The 18412-nt window shown below is 41.6% G+C and overlaps 1 protein-coding gene across 4 annotated transcripts in view; it reads right to left on the reverse strand.

Annotated features, from left to right (window-relative positions):
* Positions 1-18412, reverse strand: part of NPR3 (natriuretic peptide receptor 3) — a 152284-nt gene that overhangs the window by 39545 nt on the left and 94327 nt on the right. The gene's annotated exons all lie outside the window — the stretch shown is intronic.

The raw sequence follows: 18412 nt of genomic DNA on the forward strand, positions 1-18412 counted from the left end.
TAAAGGAGAGTTATAACCCATCATTTTATTTTTGCCATCTGTGTCCAATTTACATATTTACTTCCTGCCCCATAGCCAAAACAGGAAGTCAGAGATAATCCCCACAAACTAAGGGAATTCCTTGGGGTCCCCCAGGTCACCAGAACTAATGTTCACATTGGAAAAATTTCCCTCTATTGCTTTCCTGGGGACAACCCAAAATTTGGGGTTTTCTTTACTTCCAGTTTCAATAACAATGGTAAACAGGACAAATAGAGAAGGTGAATCTCCCTGGCGGGGGCACAGGTGGCAGTAGAAGCATAATTGCTGTTCAAATCTATCTCCACTCTATCCAATACTAAAACAAAAATTTTGCCTTTAGAGTAAACCTGTCATGAGTGAAATATTGAGGCTGTCATTGTTGAATTTCCTTCTTTGATAGTGCTGAGTGAAATTCTGATGACCTGGAACAGATATGCAGATATTGTTCTGGGTCAGTACATTTGCACACTGAGAAAAGCAGGTCAGAGTTGAAGCCATGTAACTATCATTTCCAGGAAGGTCAGCAATGGCAGGATCCATGTTGCTCTCATTCGGGCTTGGTAGAGGCGAGGAGAACAGTAAGCAGTACCTTTTTTAAATGTGAGTTTTGGTGTTAATAGTACAACATGTGGTATGAGGTGACACCTGGTCATCCACCTGAGTCTAAGCTCTAAATGGTATAAATTTTACCACCAAGTTTGAAACTTTTAAACAGTTAGGCCCCTTTCACACTGGGGCGGTAGGGGGCGTCGGCGGTAAAACAGCGCTATTTTTAGCGCTGTTTTACCGCGGTATTCGCCCGCTAGCGGTGCGGTTTTAAACCCCCGCTGGCGGCGAAAAAGGGTTAAAACCACTCGTATAGCGCGGCTATAGCCGCGGTATTGCCGCGGTATGGCCGCGCTGTCTCATTGATTTCAATGGGCAGGAGCGGTTTAGGAGCGGTGAATACACCGCTCCAAAGATGCGGCTGACAGGAGATTTTTTCTTCTCCTGCCAGCGCACCGCTTCAGTGTGAAAGCCCTCGGGCTTTCACACTGAACAAACAGCGGAGGCTGTTTTGGGGCGGTTTGCAGGCGGTATTTTTAGCGCAATAACGCCTGCAAACCGCCCCAATGTGAAAGGGGCCTAAGTGAATAAAACCAAACATGATTCCTGGTTTCCTGATTTTAATAATAAAAACAAATACAATATTAATAAGTGTGTTGCAAATGGTGGAAGATCTTAAGTCTCATACTTGCAAAGGGGCTACAGTAACAGTCCAATAACAGGACAAACCTGTCTTACCTTTCAACATTGCTGGTCCATGTATGGGTCCAGGGCTCACCTTTCACAGTGGGCATACCCCCGAAGGGCTCTTCAGGGTTTGGGAACCATAGGAATGGACAACGACCCTGGATCTGTAAAGCTCCCTGCGGCTAACTACACACATTGCACTAAGTGCCATGGTGAGGGCCTAAGCAGGGTCCAGTGTCCAAAGCAATATTACAGACTTTCCACATAGTGTGGGGTCCTGGGTACAGTTTTACTGAGGTTGCACAGGTCTAGATGCACTGCTTCTCTTGTAGTAGTATAAGGCAGTGAAGAGGGTGATGATTGAAGAGTTGATTAAAAAAATCCAAGTAAATAAGAATTAGTTAAGCATAGAAAGAGGAGAGGTATATCACCTACAGCAACGTTTCTCAACTCGTCCTTAAGTACCCCCAACAAGTCATGTTTTCAGGATTTCCCTCAGATGAAACAGCTGCGTTAATACTAGGGCAGTGAAACTGATCAAATCACCTGTGAAAATAATGAAAAGCTTGAAAACATGACCTGTTGGGGGTACTTGAGGACTGGGGTTGAGAAACATTGACCTACGGGACACTAGTAAAAAATGGAGGTCTCACTGAGATCCTAGGGCAGTGATGGCGAACCTTGGCACCCCAGATGTTTTGGAACTACATTTCTCACAATGTTCATGCACTCTGCAGTGTAGTTGAGCATCATGGGAAATGTAGTTCCAAAACATCTGGGGTGCTAAGGTTCGGGTTCGCCATCACTGTCCTAGGGGTATGCTCTAGGGGGCATGTCTAAAAGCTTTGCTGGTGTCCAGTGACCTGAAAGTCTATGCCTATCCAGCCTGTGTCCTGTGCTGTACCTAAGATATTTACTTTTAAATTGACTCAGGTAAAAATGCTGAAATAATTAGATGTTTATCTTAAATCTTTATTTTCTGAATCACCCTGAACCTGTGAAAGGTCAGGCCAAGTGTTCCCAGATTCTGTAGCACCTGAAAACGCAACTTGTGTGCAACTTGAAGCTTCAGCCTAAAGTGTAATCTTTATTTTCGTAATGTACTGCACATATACTGTATGTAACATTAAGCAATAGTAATGTATCAGTGGTCAGTCCAGAAATTTGCAGTTTGGGTTGGGTAAAAAAAATCCTGTTATCTCATTCTGAGACATGTTTGTTTTATCATTGCTCCCGCTCCACCACTGCTGATTCTGGATGCTGTTCAAAATACCATCCCTAGACCAAAACCCTAACAAACCTATCTACTCTGTGTTGGCTGCCGAGCTCTGCTATGGGAATGCTTCCATAGTCGACAGATATTTAAAATAATCCATCGATAGGAGAATAAGCAACATGTCAAATCCTAAACAGAGAGGAACAAGAGGACACTGAGAAAGACCATTCTAATGATATAAAGAGAATATTAAAGTTCAGCTCTAGATAAAGGTAGGCCTGTGGGTGTGGTGTATCTGGATTTTGCAAAGGCATTTAATACAGTTGCCCATAAATGTTTACTTTACAAACAAAGGTCTGTTGGCATGGACCATAGGGTATGTACCATAGGGTATGTACCTGGATTGAAAACTGGCTACAGGGGTTGGTCCAAAGGGTGGTGATAAATAGCAAGTACTCAGAATGTTCTTGTGTGATAATTGGAGTCCCCCAGGGATCTGTCCTGGGACCAATTTGGTTTAATTTATTTATAAATTATATAGAGGATGGGATAAATAGCTTAATCTCAGTATTTGCGGATGATACAAAGCTAAGCAGGGCAATAATTACACAGCAAGATGTGGGAACCTTACAAGAAGACCTAAATAAACAAATGGGGTGGGCAACAACATGGCAAATTAGGTTTAGTGTTGAAAAATGTAAGGTAATGCATTTGGGTGCTAAAAATACAAATGCAAGTTACTCGCTAGGGGGAGAGCATCTGGGGGAATCCAGGATGGAGAAAGATCTGGAGGTCCTAGTAGATGACAGGTTCAGCAATTGCATGCAATGCCAAGCTGCTGCAAGCAAAGCCAACAGAATATTAGCTGTCCTTAAAAAGAGGATTCACTCCAGAGATAAAACGATAATTCTCCCGCTCTACAAGACTCTGGTCCCGCTGCACCTTGAGTGTGCCGTCCAGTTCTGGGCACCAGTCCTCAGGAAGGATGTGCTGGAACTGGAGAGAGTACAGAGAAGGGCAACAAAGCTAATAAAGGGATTGGAGGATCTCACCTATGGGGTAAGACTCCAAGCATTGAACGTATTCTCCCTGGAGAGGAGACGCTTGAGAGGGGATGTGATAGCAATATGCAAATACTGTACTGGTGACCCTAGCATAGGGAAAAAAACTTTGAGTGAAAGGAAGTTTAAAAAGACACGCGGCCATTCACTGAAATTGGAAGAGAAGCGGTTTAACCGTAAAACTGCATAGAGGGTTCTTTACTGCCAGAGCGGTAAGGATGTGGAATTATCTTCCATAAGCAGTGGTAACAGCAGGGAATGTCAATAGTGTCAAAAAAGATGGGAATCTTAACGATCACAACATACAGGGTTATGCAAATTACTATTGACATAAACACATGAACACTCACACACCAAAGGTTGAACTGGATGAACTGGTGTCTTTTTTACCGACTATGTAACTATGTAGCTTTAAAAGGCCATTGAAACTGAGCGAGTTCCTGTAAACCGAATCAGCACCAGCTTCTCACAGCTCTTTGAAATCTCTAGAAAACCTGTGCTGAAAGCAACATGGAGACTCTTATTGTCAACCATTTCAAAATGCTAGTTGCCTGGCTTTAGTTCTTTAAATCAATGACCTGGAGTAAGCATGTAGATCAGGAGTTCTGAATAAAGAATTCTGTGTAATTTAATAGCTCACCCCAGCAAAATATACTCATTAATCCACACCTCTTACCTGGTCCACATGTGCGCTAACTTCTTTGCTTTAAGGGCCATTCAGGGCAAATAATTTTTTATAATTTATTACATACTTGTTCATAGTTTGTAGCTCAGAATGTAATATAGGTATTCATTGCCCTCTGTGCCTTCACTGGGACAATTCACCCTATTAGTCCTGATGGTCACTGTCAACAGGACTAAAAGTACTGTAAAATATTGTCAGTTAGCATTGGATGGGGGGTAAATGGGAATTATTCCTATGGGGGCACTTGCTCCGCTGACAACTATCTATGAAAGGATTTCCCTTACTCCGGAGAGATCTCCTCTTAGTTCCTGTTGTGTTTCCAGCCAGGAAGTGAAGAAAGACCTCCCCAATGGGACTCAGGTGGCAAAATATCAGGACTGTTAACCCTACCCTACCCTATCCAAAGCAAAACAAAAAATGTATTTAGATATCATTAAAAGTATATAGTAGTCATCAATAGAGGACTTCATACAGTAATTCTCTAATTTCAGGTTTCCATTAAGTTGATGGTTGGAGGATTTTCTTCTTAGGAATGAAGGGAAACTGTTGTCTTTATTCAGTACAAATTTTGAATTACTGTGACATTAAGGCCCCTTTCACATTGAGGCACTTCTAAACTGCCAGTAAAACACTGAGCAATTTTGAAGAGCTTTTCAGGTGCTTTTGAAGAGCTTTCAATTCATTTCAATGGAGAGGGGCGTTTTTTCACCGCCCTGCCAGCGCACACCTCCAGTGTGAAATCAATCATTGATTTTAATGGAAATAGGTTTTCGTGAGCTTTTCAGACGTTTTTTTTTTTTAGCGTAAAAGCGCCTAAAAAGCGCCTCAGTGTGAAAGGGGTCTTAGCTGAAAGTATTTTTTGTGACTTATGCCGCGTACACACGACCGGTTTTGCCGTCGTAATAAACTCTGGCGGTTTCTCCGACGGTCTTGCCTACACACGGTCAACCCAAAGTCCGACCAAAGTCCGACCATTCAGAATGCGGTGACGTACAGCACGTAAGACGGGACTAGAAAAAGGAAGTTCAATAGCCAGTAGCCAATAGCTTCCGTCTTCCGTCCGTACTTGCTACAGAGAATGCGTCTTTTTTGATCCGTCGGACCAGCATACAGACGATGGGTTTTCCCGATAGGAATTGGGTCCGTCGGAAATATTTAGAACATGTTCCATTTCTAGGTCCGTCAGAATTTTGGGAAAAAAAAGTCAGATGAGGCCTACACACTTTCGGTATATACGATGAAAAGCTTCCGCTGGACTTTTTCTGTCGGACATTCTGCTCGCGTGTACGCGGCTTAACACATTTTTAAATGCTCCCTCCAGTGGCCATCTGTATAACCCCTTTCATACTGGGGCAGTTTTCAGGCGCTTTAGCGCTGGAAATAGCCTCTGCTAAGCACCTGAAAACAGCCTCCCATTCATTCCAGTGTGACTTTTCACACTCGGGCGGTGCGCTTGCGGGATGAAAAAAAAAAAAAGTCCTGCAAGCAGCATCTTTGGGGTGGATTGGGAGCGCTGTATTTAGTGCTCCCGAAACGCCCCTGCCCATTGGAATGAATGGGCAGCGCTTTCAAAGTGCCCAACAAGTGATTTGAAAGTGCTGCAAAACGGGAATTTTTAACCCTTTTTTGGGGGTTAAAAGCACCCCACTACGTTTTAAGTATGCTCGTGTGAAAGGGGACTTACATATAAAATGCTCAGACATGGCTGCCCACATATACAGATATTATTACAAAACAAGGTTCACATATTGCATATACAGTATCTCTAATATTGTAATAAGACTAAAAATTTCTATTCAAAAGAAAAGGATTGTGATGCAATGAAAGTGAATTCAGCTCTAGATGCAGAAACATAGTTGCAGCTGATATCGGGGAGGAATAGCTGGAAGGTTATTCTAAGCCCATGCAAGTTAGCAATAAAAAGTGTCAGTGTGTGCAAATGTTCACTGTTTATTATTGCTGTGGGCAGAAGCAGGCCGTTACTCAAGAAATGTGGTCTGGTTATTGTGAACAGACTCGTACATACTACACTTCACATTTTTTCCCACGGGCTTATAAAGTTGTTCATTAACTCGATGCCGTTGCAAAATGGGTAATAATTTTACTTGGACATGTCTTTATTTGGTAAACGGGGCAGAAGTTCTTGGTGTCTGGATGGGAAAGAGCCAAGACAATTTGCAACAGATTTTGGTGCTAAAACTACCCACATAAAACACTGCTTATGATCTGTAACGGAACCCTGTAGTCAGATAAAGACAGTTTGTATTTTAACCACTTACAGACCAGAAGATTTTCCCCTCTTAATGACCAGGCCATTTTTTTGCGATTCGGCACTGCCTCGCTTTAACTGACAATTGCGCGGCCGTGCGACGTCCTACCCAAACAAAATTTACGTCCTTTTTTTCCCACAAATAGAGCTTTCTTTCGGTGGTATTTGATCACCTCCGTGGTTTTTATTTTTTACGCTATAAACAAAAAAAGAGCGACAATTTTGAAAAAAAACCCCAATATTTTATACTTTTTGCTATAATAAATATCCCCCAAAAAATGTAAAAAATTAATTTCTTCATCAGTTTAGGCCGATATGTATTCTTCTACATATTTTTGGTAAAAAAAAATCAGAATAAGCGTATATTGATTGGTTTGCGCAATATAGCATCTACAAAATAATGGATAGATTTATAGCATTTTTATTTATTACTAGTAATGGCGGCGATCTGCGATTTTTAGTGGGACTGCGACATTGCCGGGGACAGATCGGACACTTTTGACACTTTTTTGGGACCATTCACATTTATACAGCGATCAGTGCTATAAAAATTGATTACACTAATTACTGCGTAAATGTCACTGGTAGGGAAGGGGTTAACACTAGGGGGGCAATCAAGGGGTTAAATGTGTTCTCTCATGTGTGTTTCTAATGGTCGGGGGATGAGATTGACTGGAGGAGGAGACAGAACGCTGTTCCTGATTAGTAGGAACAGTAGATCTGTCTCTCCTCTCCTGTCAGAATTTACATACACAGATCCCTGTTCTGGCTCTCGTGCCCGCGATCACAGGTGACCAGCGGATATGGCGGCCGCCAGCCACACGCATCGGCTCCCCCGCCGTGCAGCGGGCGCGCGCACGCCTGCCATCGCCCATAAAGGTGCCGATGTACACCTACGGCGATTTGCGGGATCTTGCCAACCTGCCGCAGTATAATGACGCTGTCTGGTCGGCAAGTGGTTAAAGAGGAACCCTGTGCAAACAGCTAAATACACAGATGGAATATATAAGGGAGCTGTTTTACCTGCCAAAGGGTTTGTATTTCTGTCCATGCAGTCCTGAAATAAACAAAGTTCTGTCACATGTCACAGTCCTGTCTGGCAGTCCAGGAAACCGGATTTTCCCAGGTAAAAAATTGCTAGGTGTTAGAGTATTTTGGCATAAGAGACATGCAAAGTATCTTTTGCCAAAATACAATTACCCCAAGCTCCTAGCATTCTTGTGTTTCATGGAAATGTATGAATGCACCGTGCAGTGTAAATTCCGGCTCATTCTCGGCATACAGGGAACAGAGTCAGGTGACATGGGCCATGTAACTCCTGTGCACATGGGCAGGAGTTGCATCATTAGCTGTTGTTTAAAAGCAATGGCTGGCAGGATTGTGGATGGTATTTGTGTGCCACATAGGTTTTCTACCTACACATGTTGAGGAGCTCCAGGGTTTTAGTTTGTTGTTGTTGTTTTCTCAGAATCTTAAAGTGATATTAAAGTAATTTTTTTAAATTAAAATAAAAAAAGTGGTTAGACTGTGTGCGTCCATAGACACACACAGCGATAGTAAGCCCCCCTCCCCACAGGAATTTAACTGACAAAAGCAGAAGCCTATGGCCTTAGGCTCTCGCTGCTGCCTGTGTCTCCCGTGAGAACAGGAAGAGTGGAGAGCGGGGCTGCAGACAGGACTGCGCTGGATCAAGAGAGTAGTCAAGTAAGTGTTTATGCATGGAGGGGGTACAAGTAGTTTGGGAGTTTTTCACCTTAAAGTGATTGTAAAGGCAGAAGGTTTTTTTTATCTTAATGCATTCTATGCATTAAGATAAAAAGCCTTCTGGTGCATCAGCCCCCCTAATACTTACCTGAGGTCCCTCTCTGTCCAGAGATGTCCACGAGTGTCTCAGCCATCCAAGATTCTTCCTCCTGTGCCTCCTGTGCCATTGGCTGCCGCTGCTGTCAATCAAAGTCAGCTAACCAATCAGAGGACAGAGAGTGGGTGGGGCCGGGTCAGGGCTCCATGTCTGAATGGACACAGGGAGTTGTGACTTGGTTGGGGTGCCCCCATAGCAAGCTGCTTGCTGTGGGGGCACTCAACAGGAGGGAGGGTCCAGGACCCGAGAAGAGGAGGATCCAGGCTGCTCTGTACAAATCCACTACACAGGGCAGGTAAGTATAACATGTTTGTTGTTTTTATAGGAAAAAAAAACAAGACTTTACAATCACTTGCAGGGAATGCATTAAGATAAAAAAAACACTTATGGGTGAATTTACTAAAAGATGTGCACCCAGAATCTGGTGCACCTGTACATGGTAGCTAATCAGCCTCTATCTTCAGCTTGTTCAATTAAGCATTGGCAATAACACCTGGGAGCTGATTGGTTTCTATGCGAAGCTGCACCAGAGTTTGCACACTCCAGTTATAGGAAATATTCCCCTAATGCCCCGTACACACGGTCAGATTTTCAGACGGATAATGTTCTATGGGAGCTTGTTGTCGGAAATTCCAACCCTGTGTTGCCTCCATCGGACATTTTTCATCGGAATTTCCGTCACACAAAATTTGAGATCAGGATCTCAAATTTTTCCGACAACAAAATCCGTTGTCGGAAATTCCGATCGTGTGTACACAATTCCAACGCACAAAGTTCCACGCATGCTCGGAATCAAGCCGAAGAGCCGCACTGGCTATTGAACTTCATTTTTCTCGGCTTGTCGTACGTGTTGTACGTCACCGCGTTCTTGATGATCGGAATTTCCGTCAAGATTTGTGTGACCGTGTGTATGCAAGACAAGTTTGAGCCAACATCCCTCGGAAAAAAATCCATGGATTTTGTTGTCAGAATGTCCGATCGTGTGTACGGGGCATTAGCGTTTAAAACTATTTTAGGTTCAGTTCTGCATCCTGGAGCCTGGAGACTTTGTAGAGCTTTGGGCAGTCACAGGTCTTTATATACTGTGTCTGAACTGACCAATGCTCAGGGCTCTTTCTCTCTGTTGTGAAAGAATGCTGCTGGGTGAAAAGGCTAAGTGCTAAAAAGATTACTAAAAATGTTCTGCTTGGTTGTTTTTTTTTTCTTTCTTTGGCGTGGGGACATTTGAGGGCATCCTGTTAGTCAGGAATTGACCCGAGTTTAGACATGTGAACTGCGGAGAAATTTGTTAGTTTTTGTTTCATTCGTTTGGGGTTTTTTTTTTCGTTTTTCGGGTCATTCGTTATGATCGCAATTCGTAAATTCGAAAATTCGTAAATTAGAAAATCTGAAATTAGGAACGAAAATCCGAAAATTCCAAAGAACGAAAATCCGAAAATTCTAAAGAATAACTAGCTAACCAATAATAACTAACTATTAAATTTTAGGTATTGGAATTTCCTTTCAAATTTGGCTGTTGGTGAACGGAACGTATACGAATTTATCTGAAGTTACGAATTATCCGAAATAACAAATGCCACATCTAAACTAATGGAACAGAACAAATTAATAATAAATAATAATAAAGGTTTTATTATTATTATTATTTATTATTATTAATTCATTACGTTCCGTTCGTTTATATACGCATTCGTTATTTCCTATAATTCGTGACTTCGGATAAATTCGTATTCGCTTCGTTCACCAACAGCCAAATTTGAAAGGAAATTCCAATACCTATAATTAAATAGTTAGTTATTATTTCATATTTTTTGAATTTTCGAATTTATGAATTTACAAATTTTTGAATATTCGAATTTACGAATATTCGGAAAAATTTGTTTAACGGGTTTCTGTTAATTTCGAATTAACAAATTTGACGAAATTCGTCAAAAACGAATTTGGAACTTAACGAATTGCACATGTCTACCTAAATTTATTTCACTACTTGGGTGAGCTGATTTATTTGTTTATTTATTTTTTTAAAATATACTATATACAAGCCCGCCTGCATTAAAACTTTATTTTCTGCCTTGCTGAAAAAAGTGCAAGACAAACCTGCTCTAATGCCGCGTACACACGATCGGAATTTCGGCCCGCAAAAGACCGATGAGAGTTTTTCGTCGGAAAATGCGACCGTGTGTATGCTCCATTGGACGTTTGCTGGCTGAATTCCAGAGCATGTTCTCAATTTTTCGGTCGGAAAAAGTTCCTGTCCGTAAATGCGATCGTCTGTGGCAATTCCGAAGCGCAAAATTCCTACGCATGCTCGGAAACAATTCGACGCATGCTCGGAAGCATTGAACTTCATTTTCTCAGCTCGTCGTAGTGTTGTACGTCACCGCGTTCTTGACGGTTGTAAGTTCAGCGAACTTTTGTGTGACCGCGTGTATGCAAGGCAAACTTGAGCGGAATCCTGTCGGAAAAGCCATCATATCTTTTTCCGTCGAGAAGTCCGATCGTGTGTACGCGGCATTACTGTTCCTGGGTTTCCCTATCTCATGCATAGTTTTACCATTACCAATACCCGTTTAGCTTGTCCCCCTCACACTGTCCAATGGCTGAAGTGGAGTGAAGGTAACTGGAAAATTGGGCAGGAAAGATGGTGAGTGACGACTGAAGCCTGGATCTATCATCGCTGGAGAATGGCACACTACCATTGGGTGAAGTTCGAAGAGGAAGAGGACCCAGCATGTCACTTGACTATGTAGAAGTCTTCAGAAAAAGGTAAGCGTCAAAGAAAAAACAAAAAAAACGAATCACTGATTTTAAATATTATTAGAATTAATGTTTCCATGGTACAGTTGGATTAAAAGTGCAGAAATATATTATATGTTTTTATCCTTATAAAAAAAAAAAAAAAAAGCTGTAGTGCTAACTATGGTTCCTGGATTTAAGACAGTGTTGGGCCATGCTGTCTATATTTTGGGCGTGAATTATTGGCTGAGGGTTTGTTACACAATAATTACACAAATAGGATTAATGTTATCTTAACATTCTTTGCATTATATAATCTCCTGTAATTACAGCATTGAGTAAGGCATTAGCAGTATTTAAGGATGTGTTGATACACGTTTAATTTAAACACGCTAAGAACGGTCATATAGTTCACCGGTTTGCTGACTTTATATGCTGTTTGGAAAATAAGAAAAAAAAAATCAGCTTAGGTTAGAGAGCACATAGATTGCAGGGTTTCCAACCGCCAGTAAATTTACTGACAGTTTGTAAAAATCAGTGATTTTTTTACAACTGCCAGTAAACATCAAGGGCTGATAATTTCATGCTCTGTTGACTTTTTAAGTGTAAATCAAGCAAATTACTTTGTTATAGGTATTGTCAGTGTTTCCATATCATGTTTATACTGTTTAATATAAATAGGAGTTCCGTAATTTTTTAGGGTGCCTTAAAAAACATGCTCAGCCAGTAAATTTTCCATGTTTTGTCAGTAAAAAAATGCTGCGGGAGGTTGGTAACCCTGATTGGTTGATTCTGTCTATGTTGAACCAAACAAGGTAAGGGTAAAGGCATCAATATTATACAGCTGCCTGAAAGTTTCATTCCATTTATGTAGTGACCGTTTGCTACTCTAAAGCCAGGTACACAATTGGTGTACTGTCGGCATTGGTATATATATATACCGTATATATATATTATATATATATATATATATATATATATATATATAAATATATATATATATATATATATAAAAAATAAAAACATCTCACTCGAGTAGCTAAATAAACTCAGGTAGACATGTGCAATTTGTTTCGTTCCAAATTCGTTTTTGATGAATTTCGACAAATGTGTTAATTCGGAATTAACAAAAACCCATTTAACACATTTTCCCGAATATTCGTCAATTCGAATATTCAAAAATTCATAAATTCGAAAATCCGGAAATTCGAAAAATCTGAAATAATAACTAACTATTAAATTATAATTCTTGAAATTTCCTTTCAAATTTGGCTGTTAGTGAACAAAACGAATACGAAGCTAGCCAAAAAACAAGATGACTGGGTCCCGATCAGCGCTCTCAGCCCCCTGTCAGAACACAACAGCTCAGCAGGGGGAGATCACTATACTAAAGTGATTGTAAGGGTTTGTTTTTTTGTTTTAAACAACAAACATATCATACTTACCTCCACTGTGCAGCTCGTTTTGCACAGAGTGGCCCCGAACCTGCTCTTCTGGGGTCCCCCGGCGGCTCTCGCGGTTCCTCCCCACATCAGATAACCCCCTAGGAGATGCGCTCTCCTGGGGGGTTACCTTGCAGGCGCGCTCCCGAGTCCAGCATTTGGTGTCCATAGCCGCCAAATGTATGACTTGGCCCCGCCCCCCGGCGCCCACGTCATTGGATTTGATTGACAGCAGCGGGAGCCAATGGCTGCGCTGCTATCAATCTATCCAATCAAGAGCTGAGAACCCCGGGCAGAGGGACAGCGTGTCCCCGCCAGGTCAGGTTCCAGGGCTCAAGTAAGTAAAACGGGGGGGGCTGGGGGGCCGGGTAATTTTTCCCTTTAATGCATAGGGTGCATTAAGGTGAAAAAACACAAGCGTTTACAACCCCTTAACTTCGCATAGTTATTCCATCGGCTCTGACCAAAGCTGACAGGTTTTTTTTCGCTCAACCCGCTGGGTTGAAGGGAAAAAACAAACAGTGTTTTTCAGGCTTTAGGGTGGGTTCACACTTTTGGGGTGCATTAACACAACGCACAATGAAGTCTATTTCTTCAGTTTAATAAGCTCCCTGAATGGGCATCGCTCAGTTCAATAGAAACAGGCCGACACTCGTACGGCAGCCGGGTCAGCTTCTGTCAAAGGGTCATGACCAAAGAAAGGTCTGCTAACCAGTTGAGAGCACTGATGGGAATGTTCTGGCGGGGGGAGGGGGGCGTCCCCCTATCATAACACAATAGAACAGCAGAGGAGATTGTTGTACTAACATTGGATTGTTAGTACAGCAGCTCTGACCTGAGCTGTCAGGTTTTTTTTTTTTTTTCCGTTCAACCCGCTGGGTTAAATGGAGAAAAAAAAAAGTAGTTTCCACAAAATCCACCAAAAAAGGTGCATGTACTTTTTTTTTTTTTGAAAGGCAATGCACCACAACACACGGTAGTGCATTAGCATGTGATGTGGGGGTTATTTACGAAAGGTAAATCCACTTTGCACTGCAAGTGCACTTGAAAGTGCAGTCACTGTAAATCTAAGGGGTAGATCTGAAATGAGGGGAAGCTCTGCTGATTTTATCATCCAATCATGTGTAAGCTAAAATGCTGTACTTTATTTTCATTGCATATCCCCCTCGGATCTACAGCGACTTTACTTCCACGTGCACTTGCAGTGCAAAGTGGATTTGCCTTTAGTAAATAACCCCCATGGTGTGCTAAAATGCACATGTTTTTGGGTGCCATTAATAATGAATGGAACTGCAGCACCCCAACATGCAAAATGTTCTCATATGTTGTGCTAATGTGTGTTCCCCCAGCACAAAGGTGTGAACCCAGCCTTATGCCGCGTACACACGGGCGGACTTTTCGACGGACTAGGTCTGGCGGACTTTGACGGACTTTCTAAATGAACGGACTTGCCTACACACGATCAACCAAAGTCCGACGGATTCGTACGTGATGACGTACACCGGACTAAAACAAGGAAGTTTATAGCCAGTAGCCAATAGCTGCCCTAGCGTCGGTTTTTGTCCGTCGGACTAGCATACAGACGAGCGGATTTTTTCCGCTCCGTCGGAAAGATTTGAAACATGTTTTATTTCTAGGTCTGTCGAACTTTTGGGAAAAAAAAGTCCGCTGGAGCCCACACACGATCGAGTCTGCCGTAAAGTCCGCTCGTGTGTACGCGGCATCAGAAGTTTCAAAGGGTAACGCCACTTTCGTGGGGAAAAAAAAAAAGCAAACAAAGAAAAAATAATATAGCGTAAACAATTGCGACACAAGTCATATTGTTAAAAATTACCTATCCTTTTCAATCTGCAGCCACTGTAATTTTTCTGAGAATGCAGTGCAATATGGCTACCTGGAGTTGTTCTGTACACAGAGTGTGTACTGACCACCCCCCAGAAACATCATTTCCTGCTTGTGTGATTGGCTCACCAATTTTGCCAGAAGTCTGTCTAAGATACAAGTCAGATCTCAGGCATCCCCTGCAAGAAAAATGTCATTTTTGGTGAGATACTCCCTGTAGGAACACGTCTAAAGGGATGCAGGCCCAGCAGATTTTCTTATAAGTGCCCTGCAGGTGCACACCTGCTAGATAATTATGAAACCACTCCCATTAGACCCACTCACCACAGAGGCACAGAGGAACATACAGGTATTTCTTCAGAATAACAAAAGGTAGGAATCTGTAACAAAGTTTGTTAAAATCCTTGCAGAGTACATAGATCACCCAGAAGGGAATGTTTTTTTCTCAATAAAAGTGGAGTTACGCTTTAGGAGTATCTAACCTCACAAAACAAAAATTTAAAATATTGCATCTTCCCAGTCCTTAGATGTGGTGGAGGAGGAAAAGAGGAAGACATGCAGAGAGGGAAGAAGCGGAGGGGGGGAACCTTCCCTCCCTTTCTCTTTTTCCCTCCCCTTTCCCACTTTTTCTCCCCTCCCTCTTACCTCTCTGCTTGTCTTCCTCCTTTTCCTCGTTCCCCTCCCTCCCTCATCTTCTCTCTCCATCTCCTTCATTCCCCTTTTTCCTCCCCCTCCCATCTGCTCCCTCCCCACCTTTTTCCTTCCTTTCTCCCCTCCCTCTCTCCCTCCCTCCTTTTCTCCCCTCCCTCCTTTTCTCCCCTCCCTCTCTCCCTGGCTCCTTTTCTCCCCTTCCTTTCTCTATACATCTGCATCCCCTTTCCGTAGCACCCTGATTTAGCACAGTGTGGTATCAAACACTCATAATACCACTATTCATACATAGGGGTCCGCCCTGCTCTCTCCAGTGAGGCTCGGGAGGTCATCCCCACGGGCTCCCCAGGCTTTTTGTTCCTCCTGGATCGATACACAAACTGCACAGTCTGAAGGTAAATTATGAATGAATTTTATATTTACTTATATTTATGATTGAATCTACTATCTAGATGTATATGTAATTCATTTTACTTCTTTAGTCTTGCGTTTGTGAGACACAGCTGAACATCAGACAAAATGTCATGTAACTGCACGTTTTTGGTTAAAGCTCAAGGCTAATATGTTGGAATTTTACTATTGGCAACTATAAACGCCCCACAATATCACAATATTCTTATGATACAAAAAAATGCAATTTTTCATATGCTGTATTTGTGCTGTTAATGTTTTCAAAACATCATTTTACAAATGTTGTTGGTACTATATCTCTAGATTGTTTTTTAATATTTCAATACTCATATATTTTTGTGCTTCTTTAAAGGCCCTGATGAAGTGGGGTCTCCCGCAAAACGCGTAGGCCATACTTCTGACATTCTCTACCAGGATCTGCAAACCCTAAAGACACAGTAAAACTGCAATTTATTTCAGAATGTAATCTGTTTTTAAGGTTTCCATCCATGGATGGTGAATAAAGTTTTTCTACATTATTTTAAAACTGTGGTATAGATTGTTATTTCAACCCCACCGAGGCACACTCAAAGTCCCACTCTACTTTATTTTTAGTTTGAACTTTGCATTTCTCAGGGACGGTGCCTCTGTGGAGTTATAATTCCCCCACGGTTACCCCCACCCTTATGAGAGATGAGGTTGCATAGTTCATAGAAGATGGCTTGCAAAATGATTGAGAGTGCAGTTTAATGCACGGAAAGTTAAAAGAATACTGCATATCATTCAGGATCAACAGATATTTTTTAGTACTTGCATACATTGTACTTAGCTTGAAAAAGAAAACAAATGAGGCCACCACATCTAAGGACTGGTAAGCTGCACTATGTGAAATGTTTGTTCTTGGGTTTCGATATACTTTATTTACTAAAGATCTTAGTAGCTGAGCATTTGCAATAGTTATTTGAAATGTCCACACAAGGAGCAGTGTGAAGAGCACACACAATCTGCTAAATGGCAGAAGATTAAAGCCTGGTACACACGATGAAATAATCGGACGAATGATCGTCCATTTTTAAATTTTTTTTTTTGCATGCTAGCCTCCATATCGAAAATTAAAGGCTATTAACCACTTAAGCCAGGGACCATTTTGCTGGCCAAAGACCAGAGCACTTTTTGCGATTCGGCACTGCGTCGCTTTAACTGACAATTGCGCGGTCATGCGACTTGGCTCCCTAACAAAATTGACGTCCTTTTTTTCCCACAAATAGAGCTTTCCTTTGGTGGTATTTGATCACCTCTGCGGTTTTTATTTTTTGCGCTATAAACAAAAATAGAACGACAATTTTGAAAAAAAACGCATCATTTTTTTGCTATAATAAATATCCCCCAAAAATATATAAAAAAACTATTTTTTTCCTCAGTTTAGACCGATATGTATTCTTCTACATATTTTTGGTAAAGAAAATCGCAACAAGCGTTTATTGATTGGTTTGCGCAAAAGTTATAGCGTCTACAAAATAATACAAAATAATAGGGATAGTTTTATGGCATTTTTATTAATAGTTTTTTTTTATTAGTAATGGCGGCGATTTTTATCATGACTGCGACATTATGGCAGACACGTCGGACAATTTTTACACATTTTTGGGACCATTGTCATTTTTACAGCGATCGGTGCTATAAAATTGCATTGATTACTGTAAAAATGACACTGGCAGTGAAGGGGTTAACCACTAGGGGGCTAGGGAGGGGTTAAGTGTGTCCTGGGGAGTGTTTCTAACTGTTAGGGGGATGGGCTACGAACGATACTTCACTGATCATAGCTCCCGATCACAGGGGCTTGTTTACATTAGCATCTCCCCGTTCTTTAGCTCGGTGAGGCGATCGAGTCCGCGGGACCCGCAATCCGACTCACGGAGCTCCCGGCAGGGTCACGCGTGCGCCGGCCGGACGTACAGGTACGCCCATTTGCCCAGCCGTGCCATTCTGCCGATGTATATGTACATGCAGCGATTGGCAAGTGGTTAAAGTTCGAAAATTCTCCCACGACAGAATAAAAATTTGGAAGTGATGTCATGTATTTTATTGTATTTGTATTGTATTTTTGGGCAAAAATTGCCCAAAATGAATTAGATGAAAATCGTACAATGTGGGTTTGTACGAGAAAAAACTTTGTGTTTGTCCCTTTGGATAATTTTGGACGAAAGCTGTGTACTAACGATCAGATTATCGTACGATCGTTTCGAAAGCAGTGTTTTTTGTACGATTTTCTGATCGCGTGTACGGGCCTTCAAACTGTTGCTGATTTTGTACTAAACAAAATTGCACCAATACAGATTCCTGTTTTGCTAATGCCTGTTATGGAAGTAAAAAAAGAAGACTAAAAAATGTAATTAAATTATTAATCACATTGTACAGCGCTGTCTTTTCTGACCTAATGACTAATTAACTTGGCCAATGGCAACAACTGCAACAGCTCTAGAGTCTATCACGTACACAGTAAAATATTTACTTAGGAGCGTACAAAGAAACTGCATCCCCCACATAGTCAGTTGAGATGTTGCAGCACGTTCCTTCACTAAGAGATAACATTTGTCTCCATAATACAGCTGGTTCCACTGTCATTTCCCCCATGAGATATGTGCATGGATCATATGGTCTTCCTTGCTGCTGGGCCATCCTGTATGACGTGCTTCGGGTTCTAGTGAACGGGCTCAATACATGGTGATGACAATATGATTGCATGTACAGAATATTTAGTTGTACAAGTACAATTAAATATTCATGACACTCTCAGAGATTGTTTTGGCAGGATAAACAGATAATTCAATGCATTGCAAGCATAATTAACCTCCCTCACATTTGATTTTTAAGGAATCGGTCCATCCAAAAGTGATAATTTTGCCGAAATTATCATCTTACAATGAGGGAAAAAAGTATTTGATCCCCTGCTGATTTTGTACATTTGCCCACTGACAAACATGATCAGTCTATAATTTTGGTAG

Source organism: Aquarana catesbeiana, linkage group LG01 (genome assembly GCF_042186555.1).
Source record: "Aquarana catesbeiana isolate 2022-GZ linkage group LG01, ASM4218655v1, whole genome shotgun sequence".
Lineage (NCBI taxonomy): Eukaryota > Metazoa > Chordata > Amphibia > Anura > Ranidae > Aquarana > Aquarana catesbeiana.